This window comes from Pelecanus crispus, chromosome 6, assembly GCF_030463565.1.
Source record: "Pelecanus crispus isolate bPelCri1 chromosome 6, bPelCri1.pri, whole genome shotgun sequence".
Classification (NCBI taxonomy): domain Eukaryota; kingdom Metazoa; phylum Chordata; class Aves; order Pelecaniformes; family Pelecanidae; genus Pelecanus; species Pelecanus crispus.
The window spans coordinates 67,164,126-67,180,245 of NC_134648.1; the positions used below are offsets into that span (position 1 = coordinate 67,164,126).

Genomic DNA, 16,120 nt, shown 5'->3' on the forward strand with positions numbered 1-16,120 from the left:
TGACTTTTAGAACTCCACATTGATGTAAATAGCTGGTGACACATACCACCAAGTGGTGCACTAAGACCATGCTACCACCACCAATCCTGCCAGCACTTCACCATTAGGTACCCTGGGGCCCAAGAGTTGAAGGGAGCTTCCCATTACCTCCTAGCCCAGCTGCAGGGTGGTGTGCTCACTGTGAGACAGTGCCCCTTCAACAGGACAGCTTCCAACTAGATCAGGCAGGCTTGGTCCTTGCAAACCTATATTGGCCATTGGATCAATATCTGCTATTGGCACTGGCCTAATGAAATGTCAGTAAGCAGCAGTGTCAATTGATTCAGGCTTCACTGTGGTGCAGATGAGTTACAGTCTGCATTTTATTACAGATGATTAAAAAAGAAACTCCTCAAAGAAAGCAGCCTTTGCTTTGCCCAGTGCAGCATCTCCTAAGAGTGATATGCTTCTGAGCATAAATTGGGAAAGATAGTTCAAAGCTTCCAGACGACAGCAGGGTGGTTTGAGCTTGGGGCATACTACAGAAATGGTGCTCTGGGATGGTGAAAAGTGCCAAAAGACTTTTCAAGCTGCTCTTCAGCCTGGTTTAACTTGGAACAGAAAATCAATCACCAATAATAATTATATGCAGTACTAATCTACCACTCTTCTTTCCCTGTATTGGAGAAAGTAGGATTCATGTTGCTGCCTCTTTCACCAGATGCCAAAACCAGGGCACAGACAGGTCATATATCACTTGCCCATGGTCACTGAGCTGCTTAGTGGATGAGCAAGAGGGACAGAACCAAGGTTTCCAGCCCAGAGTCCCCATAGTAGGAAAAGCCATACTGCAAAAAGATTAAATATATATAAAGATATTTATTGAAGTAAAATAAAATTATTAATATAATAATGCATTTTTTTTCACTGCTATCCAGTCTGGGAAATACAGTTCTGGATTTGAAATAGTTGGAAGGACTCAACTGTAATTGCAGCTAACTGCTGAAATTAAATCCAGTCCAGGACAACTTTGCTGCTGTTCAGGTTTGTGTTGGAAGAGGGGTGGGGAGGTGGGCAGCACTCTCTCTGTTTATTTAGTGACAATTTTCAGAAGGACTTGCTTTTATTCCAATGAAAAATGTCAAAATCTTCACGTTTGGCTTCTGGTCAGCCCTACTTGTGACAGACCCAGTATTCCTGCATATCCCTAGCACAAAGCCACACAGAACATGGGCCCAGAGGATATGCAGAATTCATGTTTTGTTCTCTGTGTCTTCGCCTCTTACGGGTTTCTGCCTGAAGACCAAATGGTCTCAATAAATGCCTAAGAGACACTCTCCATTTACAAAGTAATACATCAGCAAAAGAATTGCAAATTGCTCCCAAAATGGACTATTCTCTCCTCTCTACTTTAAGTGGAAATTTAAATTAATTGGAATCATTATGGGTCTTTTTTCCTTAAATATTACTGTACCAGACTATAATGTGCCTGAAATTTAATCTGAAGTCTTCAGACCTGGAAAAGTGTTTTGCAACTGAAAGCTTGTTGATTTTTTTCCAGTTATATCCACTGGTCTAACAAAAGGTAACACCCCTTGCTATCAGCCTTGCTTCTGACATTGAGGACATTCTACCTGGCTTTCAGAAACTTTCGTTTTATATGGAATGTGCTACCAGCTATTCTGTTTGTTCACTTCATCATTTTCAAGGTTTTATTAATTTATTGAAAAGCTTTTATAACAGGAGCTTCAATTAAAACAATGCACTTCCAGTGCCATGCAATGCAGAACACCATCAGTTTTGTTTGGAAGTGATGAGTCAGAAATGAAGAAATAATTTTAAAGGGCAGAACATATGAAAAACAGACCCAAACAGAAGGGACAATGGGCATCCTCTGTACCTTGAAGAGCCAAGGCATCAAATCTTGTTGTATCTTTCCATATTACAAAAGAGTGAAGTAAAACATACTGTTCTGTCACTGTCAGACATTCCTCACCTGAACCAGGTCTAATAGTGGAGACTAGTTTGGTGGGGAGAGCCACTGACTCCAGATTCAAGCGAATTCAAAAACACAGTAGTATTCCTGAGCAGAGCAGGTTCAGGCTGGCAGCTGGGCAGTCAGTTGCTTGTTTCCTATTTGCTCCTAGATTCCAGTCAAGGACCTGATCTTTTAAATGCTCGTGGGGCTGAAAGTGAGGGCACATCTACACCACACCACAGGGAAGGGCACAAGGACCCCTGTTGTAGCATAGTAGTCTTCCCCTGCAGAAAGGCAGGATTAATTAGGCTCAGTTCAGAACTGCTCTAATCTGGCTCTGTTGCTTTCAAGCCCAAAGCTCACACTGCACCATGGTTCTGCTTTCAGCCAGCCAGCCATGCCAAAATTACCCTGGAGTTAGTTGTTTTCTTTCTTGACCCATAAATAGAGCCTATTGCCATATCAGAGAAGACTGAACCTGCCTGAACCAAATTCAGGGAGTTTCTGCCAGTACTCACTCCCTTTCTACAGATCTTTTGGATAAAACCCAAGCTCAAATGACCATGGATGTATCCCTGTGACTACCTTCCCCACGGGATGCCCTGCAAACGAAGCCGCAGGGATGCTGCAAGGGAGAATGATCTAGGACAATTCAGCAACTCACACCTCTGCTTCTCAGCTCAGAGACACCAGCACAAAATCCACTGGCATTGTGACCTGGCAATTCTTTTAAATGTAAACCAAGACTCAGAAAAGATGAATGCCTCTGGCAGATCATTCACTGACTGAAAGACAGGGTCAGCCCACGGTGTAATAGATGCAAAATAACTCCATTAAACCATTGGGAAATCCCAATTCAACAGGAAAAAAGACCAAAAGGTTATTTAAACTTTTAATATCTACTTCATTTAACTACAGAAAGCTCTGTGAAATGACCTTAACAAGTATCCCTGGGATTCTTCAAGTGAAACATCTCACCCAGCAAGAGCTAAAATTTTCCCAGTTGAGAGCTCTCAGTTGGCAGTGTGTGAGTAAGAAGTGCTGGCTGTTGAAACATACTGTAATTGCCCTTAATATGATCACAGCCAGGGCTTCAGTGGGGGGGGAACACCTTGAGGAGAAAAGAAGACCCAAGACATAAGCATGCAAACACTGAAGAGTATCAAGAAGAGATATACTATGAAGAGGATGTGCCGCTTTCACCTAAGCATCTCCCTTTAGCCACAAGTGGTTGGCGTAGAGGTGCCACTGAGGGTGCTTTAGCTCAAGAGATTGAAGGAATCACAGTTTTCCAGAGGCATCTGTAATTGTCAACAAAGCAGGGGCCTCCTATTTATGGCATAATCAAATGAAAAATTTTTAGAGAGCAAAGACTCCATTTCAATGATGTTGCTAATGTTTCCTCATACCTGAATCTGCACCAGTGAAGAGCTGTCCCTTTCTGGGGCAGAAAGTCAAGGAAACTCACCCACAGCCAGAAGAGCCTGGAGGAGAGCCGCCCACCAACTAGTGAGCTTCCTACAACAGCATGGAAATACTGCATCAGCCATGTGAAACCTCACCACAAAGAGAAGCGCGCTGTTCCCTGAAGGTTACTTGTGCAGAAATGAAGTTGTTAATGATAGTCATATCAGAGCCTCTGGCGGGCAAAACCAGCAGGTTGCCTACGTGACAAACACCCAGGGAGGACAAAGTTCTCTCCCTGTCCCCATAGGGACCATCAGATGTGTTTTCTAACCTCAGAAGATGTGACTGAGGAACTCAGCAAGCGGTGACTCTGCAAAGCTTTGTATTTATTTCTGAAGCGTATCAGCAAGAGGAAGAGACAGCACAGAAGAGTTAACTAGTGGGGTTACGGGGATGGGATAAACAGATGGTGTGGTGAAGAGCCATTTCCTTCCCATTTACATGCTGACTGCATTAAATCAATCCCTGGGCTTTCATGGCAATAAGCTAAGGCTCTGCTGGGGAGGATTTTAATGATCTGGCTATATCCTTGTTGTGGGTATCATTCTATTGTGTCCCAGCATTTAGTCTGTTCTCGGGGAAAAGGGCCTTGAATTTTTTTCATGTGATTCTTGGTGATCTTCCCTAATAACTGTATCACAGCCATCACCTCTTTTCTAGATGTGGATCTCTGTAAAGCTCATCAGCACTGTTTCATGTTCCTATCCATGTATTTAGGCACTGACACAGGATGCTCCTTAGGGGCTGAGCCTGCTGTTTTTGCAGCCTTAGCTTATCTCATTGCTCCAGACCCAAACAAATTAGTTTGTAATCCTCAGTATTGTATACTTTGGCAAACCTGGCTTTAAAAGTGATCAGAAATGACCTCCTTATGTAAAACTGGAGTCAGTCCAGTTGGTTTGTCCCCTCTTCCTGTCTGGGGTTAGTAAGAAAACCCTGTACATGCACAAATAACAGGTCTTTGCAATCAATAACATTGATGATTCTGTATTTCCCCATTTGTGACTGTGCTGCACCCTGTTTACACACTGTTTGTATCCTTTCTACCGCTCCCTGTGCACACGCAATTAACAAAACACCAGCTGGTACAGGATAAACGCTGCTGCAATGATGCAGAGAGACAGCAGACAGAAGTACAGATCTCTACCTCTGGCTCTGTTACTTTTCATCTCAGATGCCGCATTTGCTTCCCAGAGGTCCTTTTGACCTCTGAGACTTTGGCCAAAGCATCCTCTCTGCTCTTCTCTGGTTTGATTTTTTTTCTGGTGTCTGAAAAATCCAGCTAACCCTAAGCATCCCACACGAGACAGCAGTTCTTCAGTCACCTTCACCCAGGAAGGCCTTGTCTGGGCACTTCTAGGAGGCTCTTTTCAGTGGGGTCCAGCACCCACCTTAGATGCTAGCGGATGCCTGCAGATGTGCAACTGTGCCAGATGTTCCACCCATGGGGCAGGGTTGATCCATGGAGCAAGAGCATCTGCCCACAAGAAGGCTAGCAAGGTTAAAGAAAAGCTGTTGGGGATTTGGCAAGGTCAATGTGTCCCAGCAGAGTCCTTATCTACCCTATTAGCAGCTATCTGACACGCTGGACTGAATTTGAGCACAACTGGTCTGGGAAGAAGCTCTTCATGGGACATGTTACTGAGGGACCACAGGGCAAACAGTGCCTTGGTTCAAACTTTCTGACAAATGCTTTAAGTTATGGCTGGTGGTTCACACGGATCTGTCAGGCACCTGTTTGGTATACTAATGCATGACTGCATCGAGCTTGTAAATAATAATTTACAATTCATGTACTTTTGGAGAACATCCTGAGGTTATTGGGTAAGTCCTTTAATAAATGGAAACAGGGACAATTAATAACACATGAAAAACATGCATGATTCAGTTCATCTATTTACATTTCTACTGTAGCCTTCTTCGGCAGGAGGGCTAATACAGCCTGGGAGAAGGATGGGGGTCATTCATAATTGAGCAGCTCTGAACTACCAACAACTGTTCCATTTAAAAATGGATTTGGCTTAGACACATGATGGAGATGGAAATTCATTATAATGGCAGGCAGTCAAGGAAGGCAGAATTGGTGAAAATAGCAAGGCTAGACACTGAAATTAAGTGCTGAGATGCCAGGATGCTCTGATAAGGTCAGGGACACAGAGAAGGAAAACTGGATGTCTGCGATGAGGGGCAAGCAATGCGCACAAATGGAAAAGCAAAGCCAATCTTAATAAAAATGCTACATTTCAGCTGACCGGTAGAAATATCCTGCTTAGAAATGGCTGTTCTTTGCTGCTCTCATCTGCTGGTTGCTTAAGTCCCCATTTTCACATTTTTAAGGGAGTGCAAAGTGGTTTAGGCTCTCAGAAAAAGCCAAAGCCTGTTCCTGTGGTAACAGGAGTGCTGTCCGTAATAAAAACCAGAAGACAGTGGACTGTTTCCAAAAGGGATATGTATTCACGGAGCACGGAGATGTAAGCCCCTCTGCTCTGGAGGTACAGTGACTGATGGAAATATTTAGTCAGGAAGCACTATACAAAATCTTTTTGGCAGATGAGAGAACGTTGTGGAGTACTAATAAAATAATCTAAAATTCACCAAAAAGTCTGAGGGGAGGTCCCAAAGTTCAAAAGATCACTGACAGTTTAATTAAAGGAGTTAAGAGAACCAGAGACTTTTATAACTGCTTACACTATGTTCCTTTTTTTAACAGTAACTGACATCTGAAAACTATACTATGATTTCGTTATCTTTAGGAAGGGAAACAAAGTAAGAACTAAGGGCTGTGAAAACTGAGAGGTAAAAATATGAGGAAAAAACGTGGATTAATAATATATATTCCTTCCTAAACACACGGAAGATTTTTGCCTTTCAGCATGTTGCTCAGAAGTGCAATAACAGGGGACTCAGCTTATTTCAGGTGCTTCCCAGAATCCCTCTGTCCCTCGCGACAGCTATGCCCATCTCTGGCATATATGTAAATCAGCTACTCTCAAAAATGCTCCTCCAGACTTCCTTTGCATGAGACCTAAACTGAGGCAGCTTGCTAATCACACCAACTGGCTGACAATTAAAAAAGGTACAGTCAATCAGCCATCATTAAGCTGGAAGTGACAGGCTGGGTTTTATTTTTAACTAAAACTAGTGGGATTCATGCAAACTTCCCCACAAAGTTTCTCTTGCGCTTTGTGTACAATTTAATACTTTCTTACATGCACTGTTTCTTTGCTGTAGAAGGCAGCCTAAAAATAGCATTTAAGGTAAATCCAGGATTTGCACTGCTGCAATGATTATCACATGCTGGATCGGCATGTTTGGGTATTGCATCTGTGAAGTGTGTGCTGCAAAACAATAAATGGATGGATTTATACTTGCACGGAAATGAAAGACCTTATGCAGGGAGTTTTATCTAGCATTTTACAGGCTTATAGTATGTAACTGGTGAGGAACCTTTCTGTGCAAGCCAAGGCAAAAACCTGTTCGGAGAGGGGAAGGTAAGAATAAAATCAGTGCTCTCTCCAGTGCAAAACAGCTGTGAAATTGCTACGGATCATTTCTAGATTGGACAAAATGGATCCCATTTTGGGCAGAGCCAGAAAACTCTCATGTGGGTGAATGCTAAAGCTCTGTCTGCTCCTTGTGAAGCCTATGGGAATCAATTTATATGATCCTAATGAACAGGCAGAAGTTCTCTTTCCCCAGCCATGGTTTTGGGTGCATTGCAACTGGCATTCCATCTTGCAGAACTATGGTTTGGGGAGTAAGAAGTCTGGTGCAGAAACTCATTTTTATACCCGCAAGTCATGCTCTGCTGTGTTACTAAAATGTCTGGCATTCTGCTGCAGGAAGCAAGGATGGAAGCAACCAGAACATTTGGAATTTATCATCGCATTTTTGTAACAACTCTCCCTTTCTTTGCAGTTGGAAAAGTTGTAGATCTACATGGTAATTAGGCTCAGCAGCCCGTGCAAGAAGATATCCATTGCTCTGGGCTAACTGTTTGGAGGGGTGTGAGATAACACAACAGGCCTCTTTCCCCACTTTCTGTGCAAATCCTACCTGCTAGGATGCCGGTGGCCTTAGCATTAGGCACAGTTGTATGTAATGGAGGTGGCCCACATGCAGAGAACCACCTGCAGCAGTGGCAGCTGCTGGGCAAACTGAGGGCATCACAAAATAAATTGGCCACTCTCAGCGGTAACAGAAATGCATTTGTAGCAATCCCATGGCTTGTTAGGCACCAGAGGAGTCACACAAAGCTATGGGGAGATCAGCTTTGTTAGGCCGCCTGCCCAAAAGGGAGCCTGCCACAGAGCTAAACCTGGCAAAGTAACAGCCCATGAGGGAAGCTCAGGGACAGGGACGGTGATCTGCTTGGGTCTGCTGCTGGCTGAGCTGCTGGTGCCCGTGTTCATCACAACATTAAAACACAGGGAGGGCTGATGATAAAAACCTTCTTAACTGGCAATCAAAAATGAAATGGCAATGTTGCTTCCTATTGCACCAGGCACATTCCCTCCTCTTCCCTAGCAGTTGGAAGAGATTAAAAGCATCAATTTTAATCGATGAGGGGAGGTGAACACAAAATATTTATTTTTTTAATATTTACAAGATTAAACATAGTAAACCTTTGATTTATTTTTTTATCATCATTCAAGTCCTGCGCAAGCAACACTGCCCTGAATCAATATTAGCAGACAGCCTGCAGAAGGCTTTCTGAGTCAGCTAAGGGGAGTCTCTTAATTGTGACAGCTTTCTAAACAAGAAAAGGGTATTAATTCACAAAACGCACAATAGCAGATCATCGTCAATCTGGATCTTCACTCTAACATAGCCAGTTTACACTTTTGTTTTCGTATGGACACTGCCCATCCCTGTCATTTCATGTTTAATGATCTGTCCACACACAAATAAAGCACTTAGTTTGCATTGCCTGCCTGAAGAAGAGATGCTCATACCTTTCACTGGGGTAAATCAGCAGAGTGCCTTTTATAACAGCTGCTGAGTCCCTACATACAGGAAGCAGCACATCAGCACACAGGATTTTCTTCTGCAGCCATACCGTACTGTTCAAAGATCTTTGAATGAAAAGTATGCTCAATTGCCTTGCATTTTGCAACAAAAAACAACAGTAAAACAAGAGCCTGACAAACAAGATCAAATGTCCTTTTGATTTAGATTTAGACAGAGAGCTACATGTCCAGGAAAAAATAAGTCTACCTCTGTAATGCCAAAGGATTATCAGAATTGGGCTCAGTCCTACTTTTAACAGAGTTAAACAGAGAGTGCTTTGCCTCTCACTCCTACAGAAGAACAGTCAGGATCTCTGAGGAAGGTATTTAATTTAGAGATTATATTCAGAATAGAATAGGGGCCTGCTGGTACCCTGTGGGATTAATGTGACTCTGAAACACTATTAAAGATGATAGTACCTTGACTAATCTCTGCATCTGCCTGTAGTCTAAAGGCAAAATATATTAATCCAGACTGTGCCATGAATCCATACTACCCCAGGCCTCCCAAAGACCCCAGGGGATTACAGTGCCCTGTTTTTCAGGTAAGTATTGAAACACTCACTAAGATACCCAAGTGCTTGAGGTGGCAAGGAGAGGAGAGATTTCAGGTTTATCGCCCACTTCTGCACCCATCCACAAACACCGTCACAGCCAAGGGAGCACACTGTGCTTGTCGAAGGAGAGAAAACCACTGTGCTCCCTCTGTGCCTCCCGGAGGGGTTCAGAGGTGCAATTGCTCCCGTACCCCTGATTCTCCATGGTCCATCTGACCTGAAGAATGCCCAGAAGAGACCACTGTAAGGGAGATGATGAAGTGGCAAAAAGGGGAGGGAAGGGAAGGGAGTGAGGCATGCAGAAAAGAGTGAGAAAGCAAACCCACTGACTGCTTTTACAGCAATTGCTCTGCTCAGACAGCTGTCCTATGCCATGTGGCAGAGAGGCATAAAGGGGTGAAGTTAATGCTGCTGCAGCTTTCTCTTTGAATTTTTATGCTGCTCTTCTACCTAGCAAAGTCATGCATGGTCCTCCAAGGACTAGCTTCCTTGCTTTCACGCCCTCAATCTGAAAAATCCCTGGTCCCCCAAAGAGCAGCAAAGACACAAAGAATTGCTCAGGGGAGCAGGAGATGGGAGGGAAGAGCTGCAGAAAAAACTCTAGCCTCAGATCTGTAATCCTCACTCAGAAGGAATCACATGGGTCTCTCAATGGCAGAAGGTGTAGCACGGACTGTGCTGGGCTGTCTGTAACCACACAGCTACAAACACACAAGGAATTACTCCATTCTCTGTACTGATAAATTCCTCACATGGGTTTGGCCCAGACCCATTAGTAGTTTCTCAAGAAATTCCCGAGCATGGACCAGCCAGGGACCACTGTCAACTGGCAGTTTGGACAAGGCCACTTTGTTTGAATGTTTGAAGTGGGCTCTTCTGTCCCATGCACATTCGATATACACAATAATATACAATACACAAGTCTAGACACCATCAGAGGTGGTACTAAACCTAAATCAGTGAAACAGCCCTTTAGGAAATATTGCAGTGGAGTATTAACATCTCTGGAGATAGCTGTGAATGCAATGAAGCCAAACAATAACTTTTTTTAAAAAAATTGTCTTAAGTGAAAGCTTCTTCAAGCATAACGGAGGCTGCAGAGTCTGCTAAGACGTGAACAAAATAAAACAATATTGATTTTTGAGGGTATAACTTATTTGCTCTGTAATCATGCTAAACTGTTGCTACAGCTAAACTATAGCTATAGGCCTTCATTTTCTGGGACAACATGTTCATATAAACAAAGGAAAAAACCCAGATAACTAAAGACCAGAGAGGGACAGGAAAGGGCAGAAGCATCCTGAGACAAGGTAAAACAATCTTTCCTTTGTCACATGGAGATGGAGAATAGAATTTGGTGAAATTAAAGGCAAGGTTACTCTGTGAGCTCTACAGTGGGAGCATGAGGATGTAAATTCCTCCCTTATGCCCAAACTGAGCTGACCTTATTGCTTAAAAAAAAAAAAAAAAAAAAAAAAAGGACAAAATAAAAGGACTCAGGTGCATTACTTTTGTTGGAGTTACAGGTGAGGAGAGAGTGAGGAGGAAAAGTAAGAGGTGAGACCTTTGGCTTAGGCAGCTGACAAAGGTGTCCTTTGCCATGGTCACAAGAGAGTTGCCCGTTACTTCAGTAATGAAGCAAGAGCTGTAAACACCCAAACACAATGTCACGGGCAGCACAGCTGGGAGCCGTGACTAACATCACTCTGTGTTTTGCCCTGAAGAGGGGTGTCACCATGCCTGGCTGGGGAACCCCTCTGTGTCCCCTCGCCTTGGCTAGAGGCTGCGAGCAGCAGGATGTATTTATTATCCTGCAGATGCTTTGAGTCCCTGAAAAGATACAGACAGGGAAAGGAAACATGCCATACATGTTGCCATCAAGAAGTTGATCAAATTAGTTTCCAATAGGCTTGAGCAAGCCATTGAGTTACAAACTCTGAGTTAAGCCATGCCAAAAGTCCACTGGCCATCTAAGCCATAATAGAAATTGATCTGTTGGATCTGCCCTTCCAGACGCGTGATCCTGCACTCCCTGGGACCCCTGTCACTGGCTCAAACCAGCAGAGAATAAGCTGCACGTGCAAAAGAAAAGTACCAGGAGTGAGACATGGATAAGGACTGAGCACCAGCCTGGGGGTGGGCACATTCCCTATCACAGGTCTGGACTCTAGGACCCCACTGAAGCCCCCACCAGCTGATCTACATTATTAGTCACAGCAGCTCCCTAAGCAGCATGTTTTTCTCCCCTGCTTCTCTTCATTAATAATGATGGAAAAAATTGTTTTTCCCAGGAGGTTTTGCCATCATTGCTGTCCCACATGGAGAAAGCTCCCAATAACAGACCGAGGAAAGGTGAAAATGGATGATGGACCTGCCAGTGCAGATGGACCACTGGGCAGAGGAGGTGCTCAGCGCATCCTGCTCCACAGTTACTGCACAGCTTTCTGTTTGCCACGTACCCAAGGACGATGCTCTGATCCCCTCCTATGTGAGCAAGTCACTCCCCACAACTGATCAGGACTGAGTGTGAGCATCAGCTGGCAAAGTGCAAACAGCTCTGAATTAAGCTGTCATAATTGTGAATGGCTTTCAGAGCCCCAAACCTGCGAAAGTCCTCAGGTTCACCAGAACACACGCAACCTTCAGGACCAAGGGCCAATACGCAGAGCATGCTTTCTGCCTCTGACATTGTTTCTGCATCACGACACTCACTAATACAGCACGCCATCTGGAGAGTCTTAAAAATGAAAAAGAAGGGGGATCCTGAATGAACCTTGGTACAACCTTCACTTTTAGGGGACATGAATGCAGAATTCAAATTAAAATAAAGCTTTTCTAAAAACTATGTGACACAGAAATGACGAGCAATTCGGTCGAGCAACAACACGCCATTCTTTAAAACCTCAAGTGAAAACAGAAAGCCAATTTAAAAAGGAATTACTCTAATCTGAAATAGAAAGAAAAACAGGACGTGCGTTAAGACAGTCTGATAGCCTCACCTGGTAAAAAGCCTCAGAGATTCACACTATGCTGGACGATTTAGATAACATCAGTCATTCACAGTGTTGTCCCTGGCTTTAAAAGCCTCACAGGAAAAAGAAATGAGCCTCTCCGGATGGTATTTCACTGCCTTAAAGGCACTTGTTTCTCCTCGCATCTCCTTGGCTCACTCTCCAGCAAACCTTCCAGGAGCAAATGCACCAAATTGTCTTCTTCCCTGGCTGCTCCTGACTCAGTTCTTTAACACAGCTCACTTTGCTCATGGTAGAAAACAGCAGTATGTGACCATGTACATTCAAAGCTGTGGGGAAAATCTTTGCTTTACTGAAGCACAGGAGAATTTTAGCTGTGATTTCAGGAGGGCCAAAATTTCAGTTTGATTTTTTTCTTGCACTTGCATAGACCGTGTTGTTCTAGCAGTTAGCTGGAGATGGTGCATTAGCTGGTGCAAGTGGAAGCAATGATGAGAAAAGGAAAAAAAAAAGCTTTACAAATATTTCAGCTGAACACTTGTTTTCTGTGGGAACACATTTGATAGCTTGATGTAGGCCTTTCTTCCTGAATTTAGACCGTCAATAAAATGTACATATTTATATGGGTTTGAACCTCCTAGAAATCTGTCTTGGCTCCCCTTCTCAGGCCAAGCTCCATGGCTCAAGCTTGCAGAGAGGCCCTCCTCCAGCTGTGTGAAATCTTGAAAGGCACTTAATGAATTAGACATTATTAATATTCTCTTCCAACATCAGAAGGCAGTAATTAACTCTTTGAAGACTCATCCTAAGCACTGCTTTATAACTTTCAGTCCTCAGAGGCAGCTATGTAATCTTATTGTGATTTTAAAGAGTATCTTTCCAGATTAATTATTTTTCCCTGTTTGGAAAAAAGTTCAAAGCCCTGGTTCTGCCTTGGAGTGTGCATTGGTGAGGTTAGATGTGCCATAAAGATTTCAGAGCGTGAAACATGATGTGCTGCAGTACTCTGCAATTATGAATTAAAAGTCACCTCACCACCCTGGGCAGGAGAGATGACTGTAGGTTGAAAAGCTAGCAGGCACGCTCACTTTATGGGCTCATAAATGCAGCGTGATGGCTGAGCTACCTAGCAAACAAAAAAGAAAACAAAAATCCAGAGTTGATAACAGCATGCTGAGCGGATCCCTTAAGTAGGTCATTCAACATGCCAGGCCTCTAAATGTTATTTGGGAGTGAGAAAACATTATTTTCCCACCTCAGCGTGACTTTCTCTTCCCTGTCATGTGGAACTAACCTTTTGTGCTCAGTACTATTATTAATTTATTAGCCTTTTGAACATCTAAATTGTTTTGCAGTCTATGGACTACATCTAAGTGCTTGTTGAGGGACAATGCAGCACAAACACGTGTGTGTGTGTGTGTGTGCATCCACATACATGTATGCATATTTTGAAGGGCAGACCTGATGAAAGAACAATTCTGTCTATATATTTTTGACAGTGAGAACAGCCATTTTCTTCAGCACAGAACCGCAAGGAGTGTATTTTTGTTATAATTAAATGTCAAAGCTTACGAGCGATGACTGCGTAGAAAAAGTGCTAAGTATATTTCTATTGAAATCAATTAAAGGAGACAATGATTTTCTTTCCATTTAGATTACATGACTCCAGCACAAACTGCTGCAGTACAGTACAGCTCTGTCACCCTGGTCTCATTGCCTGAACAACTGCTTTCTGTTCGCCTGATGAAACTGTCCTGGATGGCACTGCTTTTCCTAAGAGATGAACTCACTGTCAAACACTTCTGTGCCCAACAGGGAATCACATATACTTTCAGCAGATCTGAGCGTTGAAACAATCCCCTGAATAACTTTATGTAACAGGACTTAGACTGTGCCCCTGGTGTTGAAAGTAGCATGATCTATTTTGTGCCTAGGAACAATACACAGAATTTCTGCAAAGCAGGCTCCAGGTCAGCACATCTTACTGCAATACTAGAATAAGACTTTTCGCAATATAGTTCTTGAGTAAAACTGTAGGAGACATCATAGGCGGAGTTCATCTGATGTACCCTAGGTATTTAAAAGTTAGTGATCAAGGACTCTCTCAAAAGTCAACAGAAAGGGGATGATTTTCCCATCCCAGACTGGGCATTGAAAAGGGGCCAGATGATTGCCTTCTGGAGGAACCATTTCTCACGGGCTATAAAGGTGACTGGTGACTAGCTTGGACGTCATCACCCAGCTTTTAGTGAAATGAACTCCACCCTGCATGTACCAAATTGACAAGACCTTTCTTTGACTCTCCATCCACTGTCATGTAATGCCCACACATGCGCCCAACCAACATTTCCTCTCCTTCTGCAAAATCCAATGTTTCTTTAGAAGCACTGTTCCTTCTTGCTTTGAGTCACTGCCCTCATGACAAAGTCCATGTACCTAACACTGAGCTATACAGCAGGTTCTGTACTGGGGACCCAAGCTCCATGAGTGTTTCCACCTGGGTGACTCCCTGTGGCAGGGCTCTGCAGGGGAACCAATTTTCCTAGGAAAAGGTGCATGGGAGAGAAGAAAATCCATGAAAACCCAGGAGGCTATTCCCCATATGCATCCCGGGACTACAGAGTTGAACTCCAGCACATTGCCCTGTCAGAAAAAAGATCTGTACTTGGTTTTGCTGTATGCAACCTTGTCATGGCTAATGGTGGAATGGGAGTCCCAGGAACCTAGCTGAAGTGACAGGTTCCCAGTTTTAAGAAGGAAAGAATACATTTTGGCACAACGTATGTGGCATGAGCTTGTCCCATGAAATCACCATCACCAACACCTGAGAAGAATTGTCATCACGGGACTGTAGCTAGTGGCACGTCACAGGTAGGCAAGATGGCAAGCAGGGGGATGCTGAAGTCAAGGCTTGGTGGACATTGTATCAACAGAGAAGCAATAAGCTAGAAACTCCAAATGAGCTTTCCAGCCCCAAAGCCCTTCTTCAGGTCTGAAGCAGAGTTAACAAGCTTCAAGTCAGAGGTAAGCTGACAGGCTGGAACCAAACCTGATTATAATTCAGCTCTTTCAGGCTCCAGCACAGACAGAGGGGGACTGTAATAGCACTGCAACTGATTTTTGCCATGGGTATTTTGTGCCTTACTTGGTATATTAATGAGCACAAGGAATGCACCAAAAATTAAAACTCCTTTGAAAGAAGCATTTGTAAGATGCTCCAGTGGATAGAGAGAAACTAGACTCAGAAAAGTAAAATTTTGGTTGTGTGAAACTCCTGCTACTGTGGAGGCTGAAATTGTCTTGTGAAATACCGAGGTAGCCTTGGTACATTATCAGGTGAGATGCCTTAGGTACAGCTGCAGAAAAATGTGTTTCAGCAGCTAGCGGATCACAGTTAATACTCAATAATCTATAAATCATTGTTATGAGATTTCTCCATGCAAATGAAATTTATATAACCCTCATCAATCTTAAAAAAAAATGATAAAGATTAAATTTTGCAGCCGCAATGCAAATTAAAGAATCCCTTAACCTGTTTTCAAGATACGTCCTTATAGCTAATTAATTTTTAGATGGAGTGTTCTTTGAAAATACTAATGGATAGTGAGCATTGCTGATTGATTATAAAATGAGAGGAGGGTTTAAGAAGTGAGCTGTGAATGTAAAATTGCTACCAAGCTTTATTAACCTTGCCATATTAAAATTCTAAACTATGCAAGTGAGAGAAGCAGGTATTAATATAATACTTTTGCTGAGTACATTTTATTTATTTAACATCAATAAATTTCTCTTATTCAGTCCATGCCATGCAGATCCATCAGACTGTCCTCTGACCTATATCTTAGCAGGTGAGCCACGAAACCTCACTTCTGAGGAATCCAGAATCTGGATTCTGTCAGACTATAAAATACGACTTTATCCATTATGCAATGAGGAAAAAAAGCCAAAACCCAGCAACTGTGAAGAAAAGGAAAAGAAATATAATTCATATGTCACCCTGCTAGGACTGCTTCTCAGAGCTGCAAATCTACGGGAAACTTTTATTGAGCCATCATTAATGAACAGCGACAACACTTATTGAAAGACCAGTTAATCTGCAATGACCTGAAAATATCAAGAGTAAATCGGGGGTTGTGAAACACTGCAAACGGTCTGCAA

At 43.1% G+C, this 16,120-nt stretch overlaps 1 protein-coding gene across 1 annotated transcript in view; it reads right to left on the minus strand.

The window, feature by feature from the left end:
- The window catches only part of KCNH5 (potassium voltage-gated channel subfamily H member 5), a 167,690-nt gene that overhangs the window by 12,421 nt on the left and 139,149 nt on the right, over positions 1-16,120 (minus strand). The window lies entirely within an intron of this gene.